This window comes from Macaca fascicularis, chromosome X, assembly GCF_037993035.2.
Source record: "Macaca fascicularis isolate 582-1 chromosome X, T2T-MFA8v1.1".
NCBI classification, from domain to species: Eukaryota; Metazoa; Chordata; class Mammalia; order Primates; family Cercopithecidae; genus Macaca; species Macaca fascicularis.
This window is the reverse complement of record NC_088395.1, coordinates 28,561,650-28,580,223: the sequence shown is the minus strand read 5'-3', so window position 1 is coordinate 28,580,223 and position 18,574 is coordinate 28,561,650. Positions and strand designations below refer to the sequence as shown.

General features: G+C 38.9%; 1 long non-coding RNA gene across 2 annotated transcripts; it reads left to right on the top strand.

Moving 5' to 3' along the window:
- Positions 1–224: 224 nt before the first annotated feature.
- LOC107128443 (uncharacterized) lies at positions 225–16,132 on the top strand. 2 transcript variants are annotated; one of them, XR_010584163.2, is made up of 4 exons: positions 225–426; positions 10,361–10,478; positions 12,059–12,186; positions 14,599–16,132. It is a non-coding gene; the product is annotated as an uncharacterized lncRNA (long non-coding RNA). The 2 variants fall into 2 exon arrangements; XR_001487631.4 differs by lacking the exon at positions 12,059–12,186.
- Positions 16,133–18,574: the final 2,442 nt, after the last annotated feature.

The following is an 18,574-nucleotide window of genomic DNA, read 5'->3' as shown; positions in this document are numbered from 1 at the left end:
CCCCAACGCCCCCATTCTCCGTATCACTTTAAGATGGATTACAAGAGGGAAGGGGTGCGGGGGCTGCTCCAAACAAACCTCAGGTGCTAAGATGATAATTGTTTCTAAAGGGCAGTTTTGCAAAAGTGCTTCTGTCTGTATTGACATGCAAACTGCGAGTCCTTCAAGCAGTAACCCTCCTCGCAGCCGCGCTTTCAGTTTGGAGGAGGAGCAAAATCTTCCCTAAGTCAGTGGGGCTCAGGGAGAAGGGTGCCTGTGGAAGGCTCTCCGGGAGTGCGGGGTGGGGGGTGGGGAGTGGGAGGAAGAGCGGAGAGGAGGATATTGAAGAGGATCCTCCTCCATCCACCGCGTAATTGAGTTCCCTACAAAAGAGTTCGCTGCTGGTTTCCGAGTTGAATTTGTGATGAAGAAAGAGGGTCAAAGCAGGTACGGGTAAATACATTAGGTTATTTGCTCAATTTAAGGTCCTTGACTATTTACATTAGGATAGTATAACACTCACATGCGATTCCGTGCTTCTCAAACTTTGATGTACACACCATCACCTGGGTGTCTTGTTAAAATGCAGATTCTGATTCGGTACATCTGGAGTGAGGCCTGAGACCCTGCGTTTCTAATAAGCTCGCCCGTGGCCCATAATAATGTTGCTGGGCTGTGGACCACACTTGGAGTAGCAAGACCCTGAAAAAATGTTAATGTTTACACTGCAGCAACAGCGTTAGTTTCCGGCAGCTGAGTAGGCTGGATGATTAAAAGGCAGAGAGCCTCTTTTCTAGTTACTCCTTTCCCTCTCTCCACCCCGCAACCTTTCCCATTCAACACCTGGAGCCCATGTACTTGAAAACCTTAACCCATTTTGTAATGTATCTCACAAGCTTTTGTAATGGCAGGCTTAACAGGATAAACCAAAAATAGAACAATAAATAGGTAAAGTAGCCTTGGCCCTTCAGAACTGCTTTAATTTGGGGAGTAAAACACACATCAAGATAAAGAAAACACTTTAAAAATTAGGTAAAATGTGAGCTAAACGAATACAAACTAAACTAAGCGCGCAGGTGAGAATAACAGCAGGCAGGGAGACTAGACAGGGAGATAAATCTGTATTTCGAAAGAAGGAGCAGTACACTGAAATTTCCAACCTCAGCAGAGGGAAAATGTGGTTAAAGTTGGTAGGCAAGTCTTACAAGGTTTCTTTGAAGCTAACTCACCCATGTTCACATCTTCTGTGCCAGTGTTTTTCTCCCCCTGCTTCTTCCCCACATGCTATAATTCAGCCTGAACTGAATATTAGAGGTGAAGAGGAAATATATTCCCCTCCTTTCATCGTGAGTGATCTGTATTTTCTATACCTTCCATCACAGTCCTTCAGTTGGCCATTTAAATGTGAGTAACTAGACCTCAAGCAGACGGGGAGGGGGGCACAATTTACAAGTGTAAGTGTAATTGCTTCAAGCAAAATTTAAAAATAAACGTCTTGAATGTAGCCTCAAATCCTAGATTTGAGTCTAAATTCTACTCCTAAGTAGCCATAATTACCCAAGGGAATAACTTTAATTTCTCTTGGCCTCAGTTTCCTTGTCTATAAAATGACAGGTTGAAATTAACCAGTTGCCAACGTGCTGTCCAGCTCCATATGGTACAAAAATCACGTCCTCTCTTTGAAATGTTCTGCAAGTCAGTTTCTTATTCTACACAGAGAAGGAGTTATGATTATTACCTTGACATGGGCTGCAGAGAGCATCTAGAAGCTTTGAAAAAGCATCTCGAGGACACAGGTGAACATTAGACCACTTCAATCTTATTTCAAGAGATGATTTAAAGTGCTTTCATTTCAAATGAAATGAAATGATCAGACCCAGGAAAGGAAGTGTTTGTCTGAATCTGAGGTGAAGCATTGTCTATTCCTGGATCCTACAGAGCCAACTGTGGGCCTCGCTGTTTGTTGCCATGGGATCCTCTTTGTGCGAACTATCTTGAACTGTGTGGGAACATTTTCCTCTTGCCTCCCTTCAGTTCTCTCTCTAACTCTTCTGAAGATATGTGTCAGAACAAAATGTAGCTGCATTCTTGCCAATTAAGAGTAACGGCAGCTGCAAGGTGCATCTAATTAAGAATTTTAATTACTTCACTGAATTCTCATTTGCAGATGTTTAGAGCATTAAACAATGTATTGTGATTTTTATTTTAAAATAGGAATAAAGCTGACCTCCCTCCAAAGGAGGGTGGAAAACTACACAACTCAATGATGGATATTTTTTTAAAAGAGTCTTTGACATGGAAAGTATATACCTTGACATATCATTTGAGAATATGCGACGTTATATTGAGGATGAGGAAATAGAGTGCATATCCATAAATATGCCTTTTTTACTAAAGGAAAAGGCAAGCAAATCACAAAATACTGGAAACAAATTGATAATTTACTACTCAAATAGAATCCTTGCATGCTACATAGTTCTCAAATATTCTGTTATTTTTCTTTCCAGTAATATGATGGTTAACTGTAGGTTTGGCACTGCAGTATGGGGATTGTAGGCTATAATGCAAAGCATTATGGGGTTTGTAGTAAAAACTGGCTGCAGATCAATTCCATTCTTCTAGCTTTTCTCAGTTGAAGAAACTGCTGTTTTATTTTCTATTAATAAAGAAGAATGTCAAGATATTGTACATCAGATTCATTTTAATGAAACAAGGTTGGTATTAATGGGAGTATGAAATTAAAGGTTAGCTACAGAAATATTCTGACTTGGGAGATGAAGAATATAACCCTACTTTATAAACCCCAAAATAACCTGAGTGAGCTATTTCCTAATATTGCTATCCTATAGCTAAGGTTTCAAAAATCACTTTCATTGTTTTAGTAGTAAAACGTGAGAAAATATCAAATTTGGTATTTACGAAAGAGAATGATCAACACCTGAAATGAATTCAAGATCTTACTGATTGTCTTTAACTATTGGTAGTTGAAATTTAATTCTCCACATTTCATGTCATTGAAGGCTATAATAATAGTTTGCTTTAGCACAGCTGTTTGTGGATGGAGGCTTCTTTAAGGAGAGAAAGAGAGCCTACTCAGCTGCCAGCTACTCAGTGAAGTGAACAAGAGTTTTATTTAATCTACCTTTTTAGATACTTTTTATATAAAATTACTCTGAATATTCAGAGTTGCTTTTCTTTTTAATAAAATCCTTAAGGCTAGAATATCCTTAAGGTTAGGAAATATGTCTGAATTGGGTTATTTTATTCAGTTTAAATTTAATTATGGAAATGTATAAATTAAGAAGTTATAATTCAGTTCATTTTTGTGTGCAGATGATTCTATGTAGATAAATACATAATTTACAGAGGTTTTGATTGAATACTGTTGGCAGTGTATTTGAAAGTTCACTAAACATTTCCCATATGATATGAATTCAAAGTCTAGCTCTCCACAACGCTCTATGAAATCAGCCCCCCTTTTGTTATGAAAGCTAAAATACCATCTCTTCAAAGTCTCTTCCATCTGTGAAAGTTTCCATTATCATGCTAAGTTACTTAGAAGGTATTTTATACCTGAGGTTGCTTCCTTTTCTCTTTCTCTCCTTAAAGAAGCCTCCATCCACAAAAAGCTGCGCTAAAGCAAACTATTATTATAGCCTTGAATAAATGCAACATCAAGTACTCTTCATTTTCAGGCCTTTTGCCAGCAATATTCATTTGAACCCACCACCACATATTCTCAAACAAGGTACAGACAAAGACTTGAGCATTTCAGCAAAATTCCACCATAAAGTTCAGGAATAATAAAGAATGCTATGAAAAAGCAAACAGCAACAGGAAAGAAAAATGCCATGCCTGCTTTTCCTTCAGATTTCTAAGTTTTGAATCATAAAAATATACAAATATATATCTTCTTGAATGCAGTTTACATTATTGTTCATACTGTGAATATTTCTTTTATGGTCATAAAAATAAAAGCAATGCCCCAAATGAAACACTATGTACATAAGCGATGCAAATGCATCCCCGGTGGAAAGCCGGCTGGCTGCTGGTGGGAGGGTATATTTATACAGTGCCTTTCATTTGGAAGGTTCCCAAAATGATTTGCAAACTGTATATAGAGGAATTGCTCACCATGGAAATTCACCCACTTCCAGGAGAGAATGCAGAAGTCATTCCATGCTGACAGCCAGTTTAAATAAAACCGCAGAACAATATTTCAGGTGGGTGAAATATTAAAATTGTAATTGATTCAGGAAATGTGCCCTGGAAACCCACTATGTGCCAGGCATGGTTCAAAGTACTGAGGGTATCATTATGGATATATCTAGTTAAGTTTCCTGCTCTCCTAAAGCTTACATTTTATTAAAATCTAACCAGAACTTGGGAGTTACAAAGCCCTATTTCCTGGTGAATTTCTGATCTCTGCATAGAGTTCTGCTGAAATAGACCACTTGCACTTTTTATATGTATTTATATCAGACTTCATGATATCCAGGACACAGGACCTGTGGCATATCTTCTACTTCAAATTGAATGCACACACACACAAAAAAATAGCTTCAGATATTGTGGTTGAAGCAGGTAAAATAATAATATTTCCTGCATTGAATGCTTTGGGGGTGGTAGGGCAGAATTCATACTCTTCTGGGTCTGGGAAAATAAATGAAATGGTATTGATGTAAATATATGGAAGATCACTTCCTCTGAAATGATTCAGGGCATTTCATGGTAATTACGGCGTATAAAATAGGTTTGATGAAGAAAGAGAACAGTGTGAGCTAATGTTTCCAAGTATAAAATATGGAATGAAATTTCAGTATCACTCAAATTACCTAGATTAATAATATTTTTCAGAGGAAAATAGAATGGGAAAAGAAGGTAAGGCAGGGGCTGTGAAAGTTCAACCCAGACTAGCTCTGTGTACTCACAGCCATCACCCTCTTCTCTGTACTTTGCTTCTAAAGGCCAGCACCCATACCCTCTTTAACAACTGCCCTTGGGCTACTAGCACTGTGTGTCTTGCCTGTGATGAGAACAGGAAGTACCTGGAATTTGAAACCCTCTTCCACCTTACCCAAGAACTGACTGATGTGGAAGTATGAAACCCTGGCTCTTTTTACTATAGTTTGAAAAAACTCTGTGGTGCAATTTATACCCCAAGCTCTCCCTCCTGTGGAGAGCCGAGGCTGGAACTGTGCTTATAGTCACACCCTTGCTTGGTTTCTGGGAATGAAAGATAGAGGGTAACTAGAAATAATCATAGAGGTCCCAACTCTGGCTTTCAAATATTCAACGTATGTGTATGGAGATAGTAATATTTGTTCACCTATTCGTTTGTCTATCATTTATTAATTACATACTATGTGACAGACAGTGCAGGGTGTTGAGGCTCTAGGGATGTGTAATGCACAGTCCTTGTCTTTAAGGAGCTCATGTCTAGCAATAGAGTGACCCACAAACGGCACATGTAAGACATGCTGTGGTAAGTACTCTAGGAGAGATCTGAATTCAGCCTAAAAGAATCAGGGAAGACTGAACAGGGAAGGTGTTATTTCGGTGACCTTGAGGTTTATCGATAAAGCAAGATAAAAATCACAAAAGAGTGAAGACCAGTAATAAAGAGCAACATCTAAGTAGGCCAATTTTCTTGTACCTAGAAGGGAATAACATTGGTTCTGGTAGTAGAACTCAAAAGTGTTTAAAATCACAGAATCAGTTTTTGAAGGGGGCTCTCAAGACAACCTTGAATAATCTCTTTATTTTAGACAGAGTAAATTGAGTCTCACCCAGGAAAGTGACATAGTTATTCAAGCTTACATAGCTAGGAAGTTTTAGGAGTTCTTTTTTGGCATGACTCAGCCATATCGCCTGTCAGCCTTTTATTTGAAAAGATAAGTTGAGGACATAATGGAGATATCTGATATAATATGATCTGGTTTGAATCCTATCACCGTACAGCCTTCAGAAAATTCCTCACCTTTTCTGAGTCTCAATGTCCTCCTGTAAATAAATGAAGTTAATGGGATCACCTCCTCCTGGGGATGCTGTAGTATGCATACTCTGCAGAGTACCTAGGACGTAGTATGTGTTTGAGAGAGGAGTAGGAGTGCTTCGTTTCATTTTAGCTTTTAAAATTTGTTTTTGTTTCTTTTCTTTTCTGATCAGAGAATATTATAGTGGTGTAAGGAGTCATGGACATTTTATTTTTGTTTTGTGTTTTGTTTTTATTTTTGTTATACTGGCTACAGAGTTGAAGGGAACTAGACATTCAAGATAGCTTTTCCTTTTTTCTTTCTTCTTTTTTTTTTTTTAAATAAGCTGGTAGTGTTTGGGGTTAGAATAACCTTGTCTGACTACAACTCCTGGGTATTACTGACAGTTCATCTGAGGACCAGTCTAACTTTGTTCAGTACAAACCAAGTACATGAATCTGCTTCGTCTAACCAGCTAGGTATAATAATAATGAACAAAATATTGAAACATATATTTGCCAATTGAAGAAGTCTGTTTCACTCACATTACAAAGGAGGATAATCAAATGGCAAATGAATGCATCAAAAGGTAACTGACTTAATTAGACATAAGGGTGATATAAATTTAAAGCATAGTGCAACATCATGACACATTCCCCAAAATGTTTAAAATGAAATCATGGGCAATGGAAAATGTGGGTGAAGAGTTGAAGCAACTGGAACTCACGTCTACTCATAGTGAAAGATAAAATTGCTTCAACAACCTTGGAGGATTTTTCAGCAGTGCCTATTAAATCTAAACATATGCATAACCTATGATGTCAGCAATCCCATTCTTAGGTATATACTCAACACAAATTCAGACATATGTTCACTAAAAACACATATTAGAAAGTTCAGAGCAGTTTTATTCCAAAAAAGTTTTTTGCAAACTGGAAACTACCCAAATGCTCATCAGGAGTAAAATGGATGAATAAATTGTGTTATATCTAGACTGTCGGCTACCATAAAGGAATAAGAAGTAACAATCTACAGTTGTCCACAACAATATTATTGAATCTCACAAACATAATGTTGAACAAAATAAACCAGACACAAAAGAATACATACTGTAAGACTGCATTTATGGAAAGGACAAAACTAATCAAATCTACACTTTAACACATAAGGATAGGAGTTATCTTTGGTGGAAGTAATGACTAGAAGGAAGCATAAAAAGAGTTTCAGGGATGCTATAATGTTCTGGGTTTTTCCGATCCTGGTGTTCATTACTTGGGCATATTCATACTGTGAAAATTCACTGACCTGTATGCTTATAATGTGTATACTTGTGCATATGTTTCATATTTTAATAACAAAGTTTTACCGAAAAGAAGGTTGTTTTAGACTGGGTGCGGTGGCTCATGTCTGTAATCCCAGCACTTTGGGAGGCCAAGGTGGGTGGATCACAAGGTCAGGAGTTCGAGACTAGCTTAGCCAACATAGTGAAACCCTGTCTCTACTAAAAATACAAAAATTATCCAGGTGTGGTGGCACACACCCGTATTCCCAGCTACTCAGAAGGCTGAGGCACAAGAATCACTTGAACCCGGGAGGTGGAGGTTGCAGTGAGCCGAGACGGTGCCATTGCACTACAGCCTGGGTGACAGAGCAATTTCTGTCTAAAAAAAAAAAAAAAATAGAGGTTTGTTTTAATATCAGAAGAAAAACATCTAACTCCTACATTAATTATAGGTTATTAAAAATAATAAAAACTGAAGTGTAGGCAGATGTTTGTGAAAGTTAAATATTGTATCGTATTTGAATACAAAGGTCTTCCTGTGAAATGGATATGAAAAGGCAGGATATGTTTATTTTTAAAAATGTTTTCAGGAAATAAATGGGGTTTTCTTTTGGAATTGTAATTAATTTAGTATAATTTAACATAGAAAAGAAACTGGATAATGAAGATAATCATGTCTTTGACTTTTTAGTGTCAATCAAAGCTTTGTTAAATTTCTTTTGTGAAATGATAATAGCTAGCATTTATTCAGTACTTATTACATGTCAGGCACCACTGGAGGCATCTTATACCTGCTAATTAATTTAATCTTCAAAATAAATCAGTACCATTGTTATGGCCAATTTACAGATGAGGAAATCAAGGCTTGTTCAATGTCTCACAGTGGCAAACCTGGAAATTGTACCTTCTCTTAATTTCTACCCTTATCTGCCACTCTTAACATTTGATTATTTTCTCTATGTTACATTTAGCAAAAATCATCAATTTTGTCTTTGGCTTGTATGTTGCCTTTTTGTCTTGATATTGCTAGTACATCAAGCTGTAAACTAAAGAGTCAGTAGCAGTTCAGCAAAATTTCTAGTGCACTATTTTTTCCAGCAGTCTGTTAGTTTTCATTTGGGGTATCTCTTTGCTGTTTATCTTTTTCCTATAGGAGATCTAAGTGAATTGCTATGTTTCTGTTGAATGAGAGAAAGGTGATGAAATTATGGCTTTCAGGGCAAAAATGTTAATATTTCAACTTTTAAAACACCTAAGAATAGTATGATGAAGGCATGTGTTAATGTTATGTAAATACCAGTATGGCTTTCTGAACTAATGTTTACATTGAGGAAAACAACTCTTTTAGTAAATCATACAGGAGACCAGCGAGATATCATGGATGTTTAATAATTAGATACCTATATTCAATTTGTGTGTGTGTGTTTATCAAATATTTGAGGAATATTATACTAGAATGTGATTATTGTATAGCAGATACTATGTACAAAAGGGAGATTATAGCATAGCAGAATAGAGGCAGTAACTTAAACATTGACTATTGAATATCATTATGGTAAAAATCTCTTGTGACAGAGACAATACTATGTGTTCACCAAACTTTTAAAATTTCCTTTTTTTTTTTTGAGACAAAGTCTTGCTCTGTCGCCAGGCTGGAGTGCAGTGGTGCAATCTCAGCTCACTGCAACCTCCGCCTCCCGGGTTCAAGTGATTCTCCTGCCTCAGCCTTCCAGTAGCTGGGACTACAGGTGCGTGCCACCACGCCCAGCTAATTTTTGTATTTTTAGTAAAGAGTGGGTTTCACCATGTTGGCCAGGATGGTCTCGATCTCTTGACCTCGTGATCTGCCTGCCTTGGCCTCCCAAAGTGCTGGGATTACAGGCATGAGCCACCATGCCCAAGCATAAAAATTTCCTTCTTAAGCACTCAAAACACTATGTTGCCTGGTCCTTTTACATCTAGGTGGGTCCACAGTGGATTGTGGACAGATGAGTTACACACGTCTTCTGGACCTGATTCCTAAAATCTCCAGAGAGATCTCCCCTCTCTTTATTCTCATGCTTATTTTCTTCTTATGTATGGCTTGAAGGAAAGGGCTTCAAGATGATGGAGTCGTGTGATAGAAGGACTCTAATTCCTAAGTCATTGCTAAAAGGAGAGTTATGTAGCCAGTAGCATCAGACTTGGGCTTTGTGTGATTAGGAAACAAACATTCATTATACTAAGCACAGAGATTTCAGGTTCATTTGTTGGTACAACAGAGCTTAGATGACCCTGATTTATAACCTCTCGCTTTTAACCTCTCAAAGGCAAGAAGAAAACATTTTTCTTCTTTTATTTTTTCCTCTATTGATTTATTATTTTGTATTCAGGTGTACAAAATTGTACTGATCACTATTCTTGGTTAATAGTCTTTTCCATTGGTCTATGTGCAGCCTAGTTTTATTTATGTATTTATTTATTTAGTTTTCATGAGGTTACGAATGCTTGAGAAAGCACCACCCGAAACAAAAGCAAGTATCTTAATAATGATCTATATCAATCAAATGGAATGGTACCCTTGCCAACCTATACATCTGCCTCCCTTCATCTAAAGAAACTATTATCCTGAATTTCACGTGCATTTTTTGTTTGACTTCTTTTTCATATAACTTTGCTGCATCTATAGATATCCCTAAAGAATATACATATTTTACATTTCAATTGTTTTAACTTCATAAAATAGTATCGGCTCCAATTCTGGATAAAATGCAGTAAGTACACTTTATTCTTTCTTTTCCTGTTGAACACGACTTTAAAACCTGCACAGAATGTATGGAGCAACTATCTGAAAACTCTGAAAAGTAAATGGTAGTAGGTAGATCAGGACCGAACACCAGAATTTGAAGTGAATTTTGTGAATGTGTACTGAGTTGACCTTTTTATTTTCCCTTTGATATCTCCCAATCTAAAGTCAAAACAAGCAGTAATTTGGAAATGAGCTCTGTGGCACAGAAACAGAAAGCTCCAGGAGAGACCATCTTCTCCCGGCTCAAGGACTGGGAAAAGAAACTCCTAATGCTCAGAGACAGTGGAGAACTCTCTCCCACCTTTCTTTTTATTTCTCCATTCTCTTGTGCCTCAGTTCCCAGGCAATCTTGTGGTGGTGGTGGAGATGGCAGCTGCAGTTACTGGAACCAGTAAGAATGAAAACTCTGAGGGAAGAGTCTTCTCTGATCTATACAGCTTGCAGTTTCAAGAGGGTAGGACAAACTCTCTTTGTTTTTCCTGGTTGACTGTTGTATTTTGTTTTGTTTATTTTTATTGCCCGTCTTCCTCCACTTGAGCCAGAACATGAATCTCATCACAGCAGTCCACAACAGAGCCTGCCAGTATCGGGGCAATTAGAGCCCCAAGTTTCTGACTAGGGAACCAAAAAGGGTGAAGGCGGAGAATTGAAACGTACCAGATTTCAGGGAGGAAAAACTGAGGAAATTGACCCGACAAATTTATGAACTCCAAGGCTCACCCTCAGGTGACACATATCAGTATTTTCTTTGTCTGCAATTATATCCTGCATACTAATCATCATACATTTTGTTGACTTTCCAATTATATTTTTGTCTCATATTTTTATTTCTGCTATGCTTTTGATATTTGTTGACTTCTACTTTCTTTGATTTTTTCTGTCAATCATACTCTATCATCTTCAGATGGATACTTACATCATTAATTTTAAGAATTTCTTCTTTTTTAATATGAGGTTTGTGGCTGTAAATCTTCCTTAAAGCATTTTTGCCATATCTCATAGTTCCTAATATCTAGTGTTTCTCTATAATTCTGTGTTTGTCATTGTTAAATTTCACTATGATGCTTTTCTTTAACCTAAGAGTTATGTAGTGTTGTGTATGTGCGTGTATGTGTGTGTGTTTTAAATTTCCATATGATCAGGGATATTTTTATTCTTAAAATTATCTTCTACCATAATTGTATTATGGTTAGATATTGTAAGATCTGAAATTTTTGAGGATTTCTTTAAGAGATTATATATGATGAACTTTTCTAAAATGTCTCACATGTGCATGAGACAACTGTATATTTCCTAATGCATGCACAATCATATTCCCCTCCCCCAATTAACAATCAAGCTTGTTAATTGTGCTGCTTGTTAAATGTGTTTACTTTTTTTGTTGTTGTTTTTTCGAGACGGAGTCTCACTCTGTCACCCAGGCTGGAGTACAGTGGCGCAATCTCAGCTCACTGCAACCTCTGCCTTCTGGGTTCAAGCGATTCTTCTGCCTCAGCCTCCCAAGTAGGTGGTACTACAGGTGCACGCCACCACACCCGACTAATTTTTGTATTTTTAGTATAGACAGGGTTTCACCATATTGGCCAGGCTGATTTCAAACTCCGGACCTTGTGATCCGCCCCCCTTGGCCACCCAAAGTGCTGGGATTACAGGAGTGAGCCACTGCGCCTGGCCTGTTTTACTTATTTTTCTTCTGTATCTTTGCTGATTTGTTCATTGTGTAACCTGTAAATAATCAACAGAGATGTGTTGAAATTTCCCACTATGATAGCAGATTTATCATTATAGTAATAACAATTTTTTGCTGCATATATTTTGAGGCTATTTTATTGGTGTCTACTTGTTTAAAATTGCTATACTTCCTTGATAAATTCAATCTTTTTGTTATGTCATGACTCTCTCCATCCCAAATATTTTTTGTCTTCAAGTGTATTTAATTTAATATGACATAGTTATCAACATTATTTTGATTGTTGTACTCCTGATAGGTCTTGTTTTTACTATACTTTCACTTCAAACTTCTTTTTTTTTAAGATGGAGTCTTGATCTGTTGCCCAGGCTGGAGCAACATCTGAGTGGCATGATCTCAGCTCAGCGCAACCTCTGCCTCCCGGGTTCAAGGGATTCTCCTGCCTCAGCCTTCCAAGTAGCTGGGATTACAGGTGCGTGCCACTGCACTGGGTTAATTTTGTATTTTTAGTAGAGACAGGGTTCTGCCATGTTGGCCAGGCTGGTCTCGAACTCCTGATCTCATGTGATCCACCCACCTTGGCCTCCCAAAGTGCTGGCATTACAGGCGTGAACCACCACGCCCAGCCTTACTTCAAACTTTTGCATAACCAAATTCTTAAAGTGTTTCTCACAGAAGCCATTTACATCTGGATTTGGGCTTTTACTCTAATTTATACATTTGTGTCTTTAAACCAGTAGATTTCCTTTATTCATATTTATTGTAATTATTGATATCTTTGTTATTGTTACTGCCATCTTAATTTCTTATTTCAATATGTCCCTCTTTTTCTACATTTATTTTTATTCCTGTCTTACTTATCTTTTAATTGAAGCTATGTCTTACCCTGAATAAAGCAAGGACTCTCTCATCCCTTGTCTCCTCTTCCTTCCAGCCCCTATCATGTTGATCAAAACAATACTTTGGTTTTTTCTTAAAATGTGGTCCAAGGACTAGCAACATCAACAACAACTGAGAACTTATTGATTAGAATTGCAGAACGTTGGGCCCCATTTCAGACCTACTGAATCAGAATTCTCATGTAAACAAGCACGCCAGGTGTTCATATGTACAGAAAAGTTTGAGGGCTGGGCGCGGTGGCTCAAGCCTGTAATCCCAGCACTTTGGGAGGCCGAGACGGGCGGATCACGAGGTCAGGAGATCGGGACCATCCTGGCTAACACGGTGAAACCCCGTCTCTACTAAAAAAAAGTACAAAAAACTAGCCCGGCGAGGTGGCGAGCGCCTGTAGTCCCAGCTACTCGGGAGGCTGAGCCAGGAGAATGGCGCAAACCCGGGAGACGGAGCTTGCAGTGAGCAGAGATCCGGCCACTGCACTCCAGCCTGGGTGACAGAGCGAGACTCCGTCTCAAAACAAACAAACAAACAAACAAACAAAAAAGTTTGAGAATCACTAAAGTAGACTTTAAACTCTTGGTTGTTATTGACGTATTTTCTCTTCTCTTTTCTTGTCTTTATTAGTTTTAAAACCACAGTGACCAATGGTAAGGTATTTATCTGATCACCTTTACTTCATTCATCAATTGGAACATCTCCAGATTTGTCTTTCTTTTTCTTTTAAATACTTATCCAAAAGCGTTTTTAAATGTGTCTTTGTGGAGCAAACTTTTAAAATATTTTATGCCTCAGAATATTTTTATCATGGCCTCACATTTGAATGACATTTTGCTGGATGTAAAATACTATATTCAAAGGTAATTTTCCTTCAGTCCTTTGAAAATGTCCATCTGGGCCAGGCGCAGTGGCTCACGCCTGTAATCCCAGCACTTTCGGAGGCCGAGGCAGGTGGATCATGAGGTCAGGAGATCGAGACCATCCTGGCTAACATGGTGAAACCCAGTCTCTACTAAAAAACGCAAAAAATTAGCCGGGCGTGGGGGCATGCGCCTGTAGTCCCAGCTACTGGGGAGGCTGAGGCAGGAGAATGGCATGAACCCGGGAGGCGGAGCTTGCAGTGAGCCGAGATTGTGCCAGTGCACTCCAACCTGGGTGACAGAGCAAGACTCCGTCTCAAAAAAAAAAAAAAAAAGAAAAAAAAAAGAAAATGTTCATCTGTAACCACTGTTATTGAAATATGTGACGTCAATCTGAGTCTTCTTCCTCTGTATATAATCTGCTGTTTTGTTTTCTGGTTTTGAATTTTGTCTATGTCTTTGTATTCTTAAATTTCACTGTAATATATTCAGGTGTCTTTTTTTTTTTTTTTTTTTTTAAGATTCTCCTCTTTGGCACTTTCTGGGCCCTTTCAATCTAAAGTCTTCAAATTCATCAATTTATTTCTGTTTGATATTCAGCTCTTCATCTCATCTCCTCTGTTTCAAACATCTTTTTTTTATACACAATATTTTTAGAATAATTTAAAAGTCCTGCTGTATTTATTCTCTAATGCTTTTTGCTTCTAGTGGAAGCTGTAATCCAGGATATGTTTTCCTTTAGAAATAGCTGTGCTTCTCAGAATGTCTTGTTATTTTGGTTTGGGAATCTACCCTAGCCCCCTCTCCTCTCCAGGGTACCAACTACCCCGTTAGGCAATGCATTAGGAGAGGGCCATCACCCAATTTATTTAGCCCCATGGAGTTTAGTGGTGAGGAATGGTTAAACCCTAAGGCAAATGGCAGCGGGCATCTCCAAACTGCAGCCAAGGCCAGTCACTCCTTGTTCCCTGAGGTCTTGGCTTCAGTTTGCATCCCCTCCACCCACTCAGGGAGAGGTAGCGGTAGGAGGAGACACTCTGTAGATTGTAAAGTTCAAGCTTGGGTGTTTGAAGAAGGGGTATGGAAAAGTGAATACCAGAAGCTTAATGATTTTCTCATTGCTCCAACAGCACAGGGCTTCTGAGAGACGCTGATTTTACTCCCGTGGATAGTGAGAACTGCAAAAACTGTCACCGGGAACGACTCCATCCAAATCCCTGCACTAAAAGACTTGATCAATGACTTCTAGCTGCCTAAGGCCATATTCCTGGGAAGACCAAAGTCCCACCTGAGTTCCCATCTGGAAAAGCTTAAGAATGCCAAAAGAATTTACTGATGTTACAACAAACACCTGAGATAGGTCCTTGACCTCTGTTTCTTAGAGTATTTGTTAAGGAAAAAAAAGCTTACAAATCTAAATATTTCCTTTGTCCCTTTGAGATGCATATGTATTTCCCACAATCCTTGCAGTGTCTTTCTCAAAGACCTGAGACTTTTACAATGTAATCATGTAATTTTTAGAAAGGATAGGGTCCCAGTCTCTCACTGTCTTTAGGAAGCCTAACTTCGATAAATGCCAGTTAGCAGGCACTGGCAACCTAATCCATTTTCATTGACCCACCATCTTAGCCACTTTTTGTAATTTTTCACTTCTCTGACTCTGCTCTACCTACCACTGGCTTCCCGCTTCCTCATTCCTCCTCGAAAATGCCCAAATCACCTCTGAACATATTGGAATTGAGCTCAACTCTCCCCTACTACATTAGTTATTGAATAAAATTTGTTTTTGCTGCTTTAATTAATTACCAGTTTTGTGTATCTATGAATTTGATGAAGTTAAAAATTCAAAGTTTCTGCTAATAACTTTTTTTAATCCGAAAACTCAAGCTCTGAATTTCCAAAAATGTGGAGAAGCCACAGGTAAGAGCAAAGAAGAATCAAGAATAGTATTCCTACAGCACTGCCTCCCCATACATGCCATCACATTTTTTGTCCACAAGTCTGGTGGCTTCCTGCCCCAGACCAAACCCTAATTCCCCTCACCCCAACTCTTACAGGTTCAAAAGCATCTGCTCCTCCAATTATCACAAGGAGTTTTCACACTTTTTTTTTCTTTTTTCTTTTCTTTTTTTTTTTTTTTTTTGGCTAATTACCTCCTAGGGCTTCTCCCTGGGGCAGCTCTCTGGGGAGCCAGCAGGAGTACCACTTCAGCATCTTGCTAGAAACAGGAAATTGATGAATGGAAATGTTTCCTGTCTCTTCTCTCTCCAGTTTCACATTCTTCTGTCAACACCTTTTGGTTCTTTCTTCCTTTACAACATTTTCTCCGTACTGTCTAAAAATTTTCAACTCCTAATTCTCTTTTACTTCTTATTTGGAAACATTTAGCTCTCCACCCCTAACCTAAACTGATTATAGCTTATATTGATATATTCCACAACAACTTAATCTGTAAAACAAAGTCCAATTTACTCCAGATCTCTGACTTTTAGGATTTAAAAAAAAAGTTATTTGAATTTTTGACTTCATTAAATTCATAAGCAGGACTCCCTTTCCTATCCCAGAGCACGCCTCACCTACCCCTCTTCCAAGGGTGATTCTGTGGCTTGCTTTTCAAAATCTGGCTTCTTCCTCACCTATAAAAGTATTTTCAGACCATGTAAATGACTGTGGCTCTCCTTTTTTCTCTAGCCAGTTATGAAGAGATATATATGTCTGATCCTTCCCTTTTGGGTGCTAACCAGTCCTCCTCACCTTTGTTATTTATCATTCAGTCCTCAGGTAACTAAGCCAGGTAAAGAAGTCCTTGCACCAAAAGTAGTGTCTAGAACATTGCTGCTCAAATACTGGCCAAGGGTTCAGCAAGATTGGCATCCCCTATTAGGTTGTTAGATAAGCGGAATCTCAGGTCCCCTTCCAGTCCAACTGCACCAGAATCTGCATTTAGGGACTAAGCATATCTCCCTGGCTTGAGGAATGCAGCCTGGTAGTCTACAGCTTGTGTTTTAAAAAGATTTTCTCAAGGTGAATTGCTTTCAAGAATGCATGAAAACACCAGTCTCCTCCAACTAATAAAAAACAAACAAACCAACAAACCTCTATAACATATCTGGATTGCTAATAGTTTAAACATTTTTCCACCCTTCTTTTTGTTTTTTTGTTTGTTTGTTTGTTTTGTTTTGGAGTGCAGTGGCGCAATCTCGGCTCACTGCAAGCTCCGCCTCCCGGGTTTCCGCCATTCTCCTGCCTCAGCCTCCCGAGTAGCTGGGACTACAGGCGCCCGCCACCACGCCCGGTTTATTTTTTCTATTTTTAGTAGAGACGGGGTTTCACCGTGTTAGCCAGGATGGTCTTGATCTCCTGACCTCGTGATCCACTTGCCTCGGCCTCCCAAAGTGCTGGGATTACAGGTGTGAGCCACTGCGCCCGGCCATTTTTCCACCTGTCTTAACAGTAAGAGAATCTATTTTTTTAACTCAATAACTTTGTGGAGCACTTGATTACCATGTATTATTTATGAATATCACCTGTATTAAATTCCAACTATTTTATACAAATTAGCACTAAAATATTAACAGGAACTCCCATTTTAACACAATTTCAAGCAGAGACAATTGTTTAACTGAGTAAATTGAAATTTGTTTTTACGATTTATTCTATTTTTGCATAAGTTTGTATTGAGACTCAGAAAATGATACTCCAAAGTATGGCGGTTTGGCATGCTGAGTACTTTGAAGTAGATTAGATGGCCTCAGAAACGGCCTCAGAAGCAAAGTCTGTCTCTGACCTTCTCTTGCCCTTCTGTCTCCAACCCCCCTTTCTCCCTCTAAAGCAATTTATAAAAACCAAAATTCCTCTTCATTAAGGCAGGTCAAAAAACTAGAACCCCTCTTCATCAAAGCCAACCATAAAACCTAGAAATACTATTCTTTTTTTCTTTTTCTTTTTTGAGAAGGAGTCTCGCTCTGTCACCCAGGCAGGAGTGCAGTGGTGTAAACCCGGCTCACTGCAAGCTCCACCTCCTGGGTTCACGCCATTCTCCTACCTCAGCCTCCCGAGTAGCTGGGACTACAGGCGCCCGCCACCACGCCCGGCTAATTTTTTGTATTTTTAGTACAGACAGGGTTTCACCGTGTTAGGCAGGCTGGTCTCCATCTGCTGACCTCATGATCTGCCCGCCTCGGCCTCCCAAAGTGCTGGGATTACAGACTTGAGCCACTGCACCTGGCCAAAACCTAGAAATATTATTCTAATCTTCCCCTGCCTTTCTGTGTAGGAGCTGGCCATAAAGAAATTCGTAGACCCACCTTATTTAACAGTAGGTAATAAGACCCCAGAGAGGTCCTATCCCATACCTACAAGGAAGGAATGATCCATAGAGAGGCCAGAAAGAATCTGAACAGACAGGCCTCGCCAGGTTTCACCCATCAGTCTATTACCATGAGAGCATTCACTTTTATCCAATCACATTTCTATTGGGCTAGCCGTTTTTCTTCAAACCTAAGCCTAAAAACAGTTTTCCCTGGGTCTTTAGATTTTCATTTCTGAAGGCTCCCATGTTACTAAAACTTTGATTAAATAAATTTATGTTTTTCTCTTGTTAACCCATATTTCTTTGTAGGAGTGTCGGTCGTGACCCTTATGATGGATGAGAAAAGGTATTACATCTTTTTGTCCCTGCATTTGCAAAGCTCTGTAATTTTCTAAAACTTTTAAAATCATCTTCATAACTATTTTGAATTTAATAAAAGTTTCTGTAACCTGGTTGTGCACTTATTTTGGTTTTATGTTATTTTATTTTATTTTATTTTACTGAGACAGATTTTCACTCTTGTCGCCCAGGCTGGAGAGCAATGGCATGATCTCAGCTCACCGCAAACCTCCGCTTCCTGGGTTCAAGAGATTTTCCTGCCTCAGCCTCTGGAGTAGCTGGGATTACAGGTGCCTACCACCATGCCCAGCTAATTTTGTATTTTTAGTAGAGATGGGGTTTCACCATGTTGGCCAGGCTGGTCTTGAACCCCTGACCTCAGGTGATCTATCCACTTCGGCCTCCCAAAGTGCTGGGATTACAGGAGTGAGCCACCACACCCGGCCATTTTGGTT